This window comes from Podarcis cretensis (genome assembly GCF_951804945.1).
Source record: "Podarcis cretensis genome assembly, chromosome: 8".
In the NCBI taxonomy this organism is placed as follows: domain Eukaryota; kingdom Metazoa; phylum Chordata; class Lepidosauria; order Squamata; family Lacertidae; genus Podarcis; species Podarcis cretensis.
This window is the reverse complement of record NC_137177.1, coordinates 63,612,454-63,618,798: the sequence shown is the minus strand read 5'-3', so window position 1 is coordinate 63,618,798 and position 6,345 is coordinate 63,612,454. Positions and strand designations below refer to the sequence as shown.

General features: G+C 40.5%; 1 protein-coding gene across 1 annotated transcript in view; it reads left to right on the top strand.

Moving 5' to 3' along the window:
• The window catches only part of TSHZ3 (teashirt zinc finger homeobox 3), a 122,642-nt gene that overhangs the window by 131 nt on the left and 116,166 nt on the right, over positions 1 to 6,345 (top strand). The gene's annotated exons all lie outside the window — the stretch shown is intronic.

Here is a 6,345-nt window from a genome sequence, read left to right as displayed (position 1 = left end):
CCCAGAATCTGCCACTCCAGGTTAGATTCCGCCCTGCACCCCGCTCCTCTCTTGACCGCTGGTTAGCCAGCCTCTCTTTCGCTCCTTCTCTCTCCCAAGATTTAGGAAGCAGGGTGGGGTTGTGGGGGTTGGTTGGTGGGAATAGCCACCCTCTCAGCGCCTTACTTTTGATTTTATTGGGGCTGAGACCCTTGGATTCCGGAGCTTTGGGGCACTTTCCTGAACTGTGCATCATCTGGGTGACTTGTACAAAGAGGGCCGTTGGGGTCCTCTTTGGCTTCCCCACGCCTTCCTGGTTCCCTCTCCCAGTTTTTCACCCCAAATGTTATTTATTTATGGTTTCTTGTGCCAGAGGAGGTGGTTTGGCAGGCGGCACAGAGAGACGCTTAGGACCATGTGGATAAAATTCCTTCACCCAACTTTCTTTCTTTGCCTTTGGGGGTGACACCGAGAGAGGGGGGCACTACCACCAGACACCCTCTTCTTTCTGAATGGGCACTTCCTTTGACACCCTCCACGCTATTGATTTCTAATTTATAAGACTAAGCTGCACAGGAAACCAGAGCAAAGGAAAAAAAGGGGAAAAAACGGTTCTGGATATTGTTAGATGGTTGTCAAGAATCTTTTTTTACATTCCTTTTTACACTTGCCAGAGTTTGTTTTTTAGCATATCCATATACTTTTCCCTTTTAACTTTTTTTTTTTTAAAAAAAGAAACTGGTCCACTTTGTTAAATTTGCAAACCGGATATTTTTGTGTGTGGAAAGGCCAGGTTTGCAAAACAAATACTTCTTCCTTCCTCCATGCCTTCCTTTTAAAAACAAAACACCAAACTCCTTACCTTTTATTTTTGCAGCCCTTTTTAAGGCAAGGGGTGGGTGGAGATCTGGGTCTGGAGCAGAGTTTCCTTGGCCTGTTGCCATCCTTGATTTGATGGCTGATTGATTGCCTGTCATCCAGTTGCCTTTGATCTATTCATTCCCAATAAACCTCAATAAATCACTTGCCATGGTAACGCCAGACTCTGTATGACATCACGCACGTGGCCTGTCAGCTCTGCCAGTGCAACTTTCAGGGTTTCTGGTTTGCTTTAGTTGGGGTGGCATGGACGGAGAGAGTTGATTAGGGGAGATCTTCTTGCACTGGAAGATCCCCTCCTTACAGAGTACTGAAGGGGAGAGGATCAGTATTCTGTGGATATTTAAGTGTGGGAGATGAAGTTCTTGTAATCTTTAGGAAGCAGACATATGCAAGGTATGCTGAGTGCCCTTTGATTTTGAAGTGGTTGTCGTCCTATGTTTAATCAGGGAGTTTATCATTTCTTGTGGCAATGAGAAGGAAGGTATACTTCTCAACAGCATCTTCTCAGAAATGGCTTGGTCTACAAGATAACCAGGCAGGCAGGCTGGCTGGCTGGCTCTCATGGGCGACAAGTTTGATTTTTCTTGAAATGAATCATCATGCATGGCATACATGCATCTTAACTTCATTCCTACATATCTATTTCCCCCAAAGCATGCCTCAACGATCGCCTTCCTTTCTTGAAGTTGTGATAGGAAGAAACTCTTTGTTTCCTCCTTGCAACACTTTAGCACTTTGCTTAGGAGCTGGGAAGTTAAGGAAAAGTTTCTGTTTGTAACAAACACGATGACGTAGGCACCTATCCCATCTTTTGCCTTTCAGATGAATGTGAAGAAATGCTTGAAAGGTGAATTCAGAAGTTTCCCTTAACAATGATTAATTTCACTGGAAAGGAAATATCTTCCAGGAGGTTCAGGCCTGTTCCTCAGGGCTAAACCAAGTTTTGAACTTGCAGTGTTCAGGAAAGGAAAGTCTCCAGACCTCTGCTGGAATTGGGGTTGGGCTGTGCTTTCTGCTGAACCTTTATATTTTGAGGCATGCTTTCTTCTTTATATATATGCAGTTCTCACAAACAACTTACGATGTGTGCTGCACTGAGCAAAAGTGAAATCTCTCCTAGCTAACAACAGTGCAGATTTTGAATAAAGCTGAGCACCTTTGGCTGAAGCATTTAAATCACTTTAAAAAAATAAAATAAAAAGGAAAACTAATATAGCAGCATTTTTTTTAATGAAAAGAAAGAAAAGAGCTTTGCAATGTAAAGTAGCAGGTTATTTAAGAAATATTCATTAACCAAAAAAAGGGAGTTCGGGACTAATAGGAGATGGAAGAATGGATTTGCTCTATCAAAATGACCCGTCAAAACGACTTTGTTTCATATTTGATTTAATTGTCTCTCTCCTGACAGGCACATTTATCAATAGCTTAATGGTCAATCAGAAGTTGGCAGAGTGAATGCTTTCATTCTTTCTCATACACTTGCCTTGCCTTTACTTTATCAAAATGCCTTTGGCTAATGGATATAGGGAGTGGGGGTAGAGAATGAATGAGATCTGCTTATTTAAGGCAAGTGGAACAAAACTATGCTGTTCGTATAGGAAAAAATAGCGAAGGAGATTATTATTATTATTATTATTATTATTATTTAAAAAAAACATTTGATGCAGCAGAAAGTTTTTTTTTAAGAAATGTTTTCTTTTCTTTTTTATTTAACAGCTGCAACTTGTAAGGTTCGTGACTGCTTTTGTGGTATACTCACAGCGATGACAAATTTATTGCTTTGTACTGATAGAGCAGAGGAGAAAAAACAGGGGGGGGGGGTAGAGGGAGAGTATGTGTGTTGGAGAGAGGAACCATACACATTACATATCCCTTGATTCGTCACTCAGGAAATCCAGTCTCCAGCAACCTTGAGAATACTCTAGGAAAAAAAAAATCCCCCTCCAAACTGAAAGGTCCGCTCAGCCATAAAAAAAGAAAAGTTGTTTTGCCAGCTTCATTAGTGTTCACCTAATTAGCTGTAAACCTGATGGATTCCTGACAGCTTTAATGATTGGAGATGACAAGCTCCACGCAGTGTCATCCAGCGGAATTAGGTTTGGAGCTAGTTTGATGTAATCAAGTTGATATTACACAGTCCTGGTTGCCTTTAGTTGTGCATTAACTCAATTTTCTGCTGCAGGTGACAAATGGGCTTTGGTACCTGGATAATCATGTCATAGGAATTAGGGCCCTCGTAATGGTCTGGAGTTGAATAACAACAACAAAGGACTCTCGGCAGCGTAGAGAGAGCTTGCAGCAGGTATTGCAGACAGGTGCGCAAATCCTTCATGTCTAGCCCAAGTGTGAACACCACAAGGGAGAAGACTAAAGCTGTCTTGAAGAATCAGAGAAATCTGTAAAAATGATGGTGTCTGTTTGTTTACTTTAGGACTTGGGTTGAGTAGGGTGGATGAGAGTAGAGGGGATGGAGCCGCTGAACGGGGTTTCTAAGAGGTACCAAAAGGTTTTATTTGGATAGCATCCCCCCCCCCCGAGTTTTCATCATTTAAGTTGGAAAATGGTGTGTGCTGAGAAGGGGAACAGCACTTATTGCTGATTAGGAAAGTGTGGAGATTCTGCATTTAACAGAGGCCATTCTAGTTCATGAAAGCCATAATTATCTCACTTGGAATTACAAGCTTCCACATATTGCTTAAAAAAAAATAAAATCTCCCCTTTTCAAAGATTGAGAAAAGATTATGGCTGTTTCCTTTTCAGGTGGGGTTGGACATGATGGCTGGGAATTGTAAAGGTCCCCTAGAAGTGCTTTCAGACTGCCATTATAATACACATTGAACTCAGTGGGGCTTGTTTCTGAGTAGGCATGTATAGGGCTGTGTGGTTAAAGATGCAGCTCACCTTGGTGTTGTTATGGTGGAATTAGAGATTTCTCGCTTTGCACCCTGAGGATGTTGCCACCCCACCTTCAAACAATAAGGCAGAGCAAATCTGATCTGAGGCCTGGAAAAATTACAGCAAAGGCTTCAGGTGTGATCCAGAATACTTAACACCAATGGGAATTATGTCATGGATTTCAGTGCTATGTGGATTCCACCATCAGCTCTGCAAAATATGCTTTATTTTCCACAACTGTACATGTTGTTCTATTAAAATCCTTAAATTGACTTCTGCTCCTGAAAAGGACTTAAGTCAGCAGGAAAACGTACAAATAGAAATAGATGGATTTTATTTTACTTCCCTCCCATGGAAACCTCTTTGGTTATCAGAGATCACAGTGAAATTTGCAAGTTCTTATAGCCTTGGTGGCGGTAGGAGATAATCTGCCATACAGGCTGAATTATAATGCTTAGGTCTTCAGGTGAAATCCAGAAATTGGGAATATGAGTCCAGGAAGTTGAGTGTAACCCCTAAAAAAAGTTTGTACACCACAAGTAGTGTGTGTGTGTGTGTGTGTGTGTGTGTGTGTGTAGAACTGCATGCTGTGATAAAGTAAACTCTCCTCCTGAGCCCCTCCAGCCTCAGCCTCTGGGACTTTCCTTTGCTTACAAACCTGCCACATATTTCTCTGTGGGGCACAGAGTCTTCTTAGCTGACAAAATGATTAGTTATGGTTAAGGTTGTCCTTTGCAGCCCCTTACCCCTCAAAATAAAATTTAAAAGTGTGGGAAACAATGAGCAAAAGGAGGTGAGGGAGAGAGTGGAGCGTAAATGTTTGAAAAAGGAAGGAAATCCTGATTCCATTGAATGGCTTGTTGGGAAAGGGAATTTTCTAGAATCAGCTGCCACTGCTCCCATTAGCTTGACAGCTGTCAATTAGCCCTTCAGTAGTCTCCTGGGCCACAGTTTATTGCGTGCAGTTGATGTTGTCATTTTGTTCTCCGTTTTGCCTTGAGCACTATGATGAGCTGGAGTGAAATAGTCAATAACTGATGTATCAGCAGTTATTTCTTAAATTGGCTCACAAGTCTGCATTTCCCCCCTTTTTTATAGTAAAGATTGTTTTGTAAAGTGATTAGAATGAATTGTGACTGCTACAGGGTTATGGGAAATGTGGTCTAGCTTGGGGGGGTGTTAGAAGGATTATTTTTGGTGCCTTTTTTTTTTTTTGGTCTAGGCTGTTTTCAGGATCAGTGTGAATGTGAATGCATTAAAGGCAAGAGAGGGGAAGAGAGCGCACGACCGAGAGCATCTTCAGAGGAAAGTGCAAAGGAAATTGTGAAGGGTACAAGCTGCACACTTAGATGCATGCATATGGAACAGTGAAAGTGCGAATAAAAATAAATTAATTTGCCATTGAGAGGGGGAGGTGGGAGAGAGGGAGAGAGTCTGCCCTGTAGCTTTTTACATAAACCTTGCAAGCATCTCCTCAAAACTGTGCAGCAATCCATATTTTAACCCGTTGTTTTGGCCAGTCTGAAGACAATCCTAGCTACAGCGATTCCATTTGCAAATTCTTAATATTAGACCCACTGTCTTTCAAGACAAAAAATAAAATAACAAGCAAACCAAAATGCCTCAACGTTATTCAGGAAAGTAGGTGTATGTTTGCGCTCTAACAGTGGGCTATAAAGCAACAGACTTAAACCTTACATTATTTACAAAACCATTTAGTATCATGTTCAGGACCACCCACTTCCAGGTATTCAAGGCTTTGAATTCTTTCCATTTATTCTGTTGCACCCCAAATTGGGGTTTTCTCTGTTGAAGGATTAGAGTTTTCCTATTTTAAAATAGAAAGAAAGAAAGAAAAACCCTGAAAGGTGAATACAATATATTGTATTTAATAACAATGATATGGACTGGTACATCCAGACAGATAATATGCAGTTGTAATTAGACTGAATAGACAGGCATTCATTTTTAAATTTTTTGACACATGCATAAAATAGTCATATAATAAGATAAGATGACAATTTTATGTTAGGTTGATAAAGTGTCCCGATACATGCATTTAAATGTCTGTAAGCCCTTTTTTATCCAGACAGATTAATTCTAGTTTTTCAGCATTTGCAGAGTCATTAAATTAATTTCCAGAATCCCACTAAACAAGTGAATTTTTGTGTGTTTCACTTACATACAGGGGTGGAGACTGGAATCATTGTGGTTAGGCTTTTTTGTTTGAGTATTTCTGCATTGAAAACAAAGTAAAAAAAGAAAGAAAGAAAGAAAGAAAGAAAGAAAGAAAGAAAGAAGAGAGATATTCTCCACAAAGAGAAGACTTTATCCCCCCTTATATAAGATTATTTTGAAGGACAGCATAGAATTTATTGCCAGTAAAGTTGCTATCTAAAAAGGACAGGAATATATATATATATATATATATATATATATATATATGCAAGGATGTGTTTAGCTACCCATAATTTTGCCAACGAAAGATGCTCTAAGTTCCTTGGAGATGGGAAGAATTCATCAGCCGTGTAGAGTCGTATGTCCTTAAGGGGGGGGGGGAGCAGAGACTTCATCAAAGGGATCCTGAAC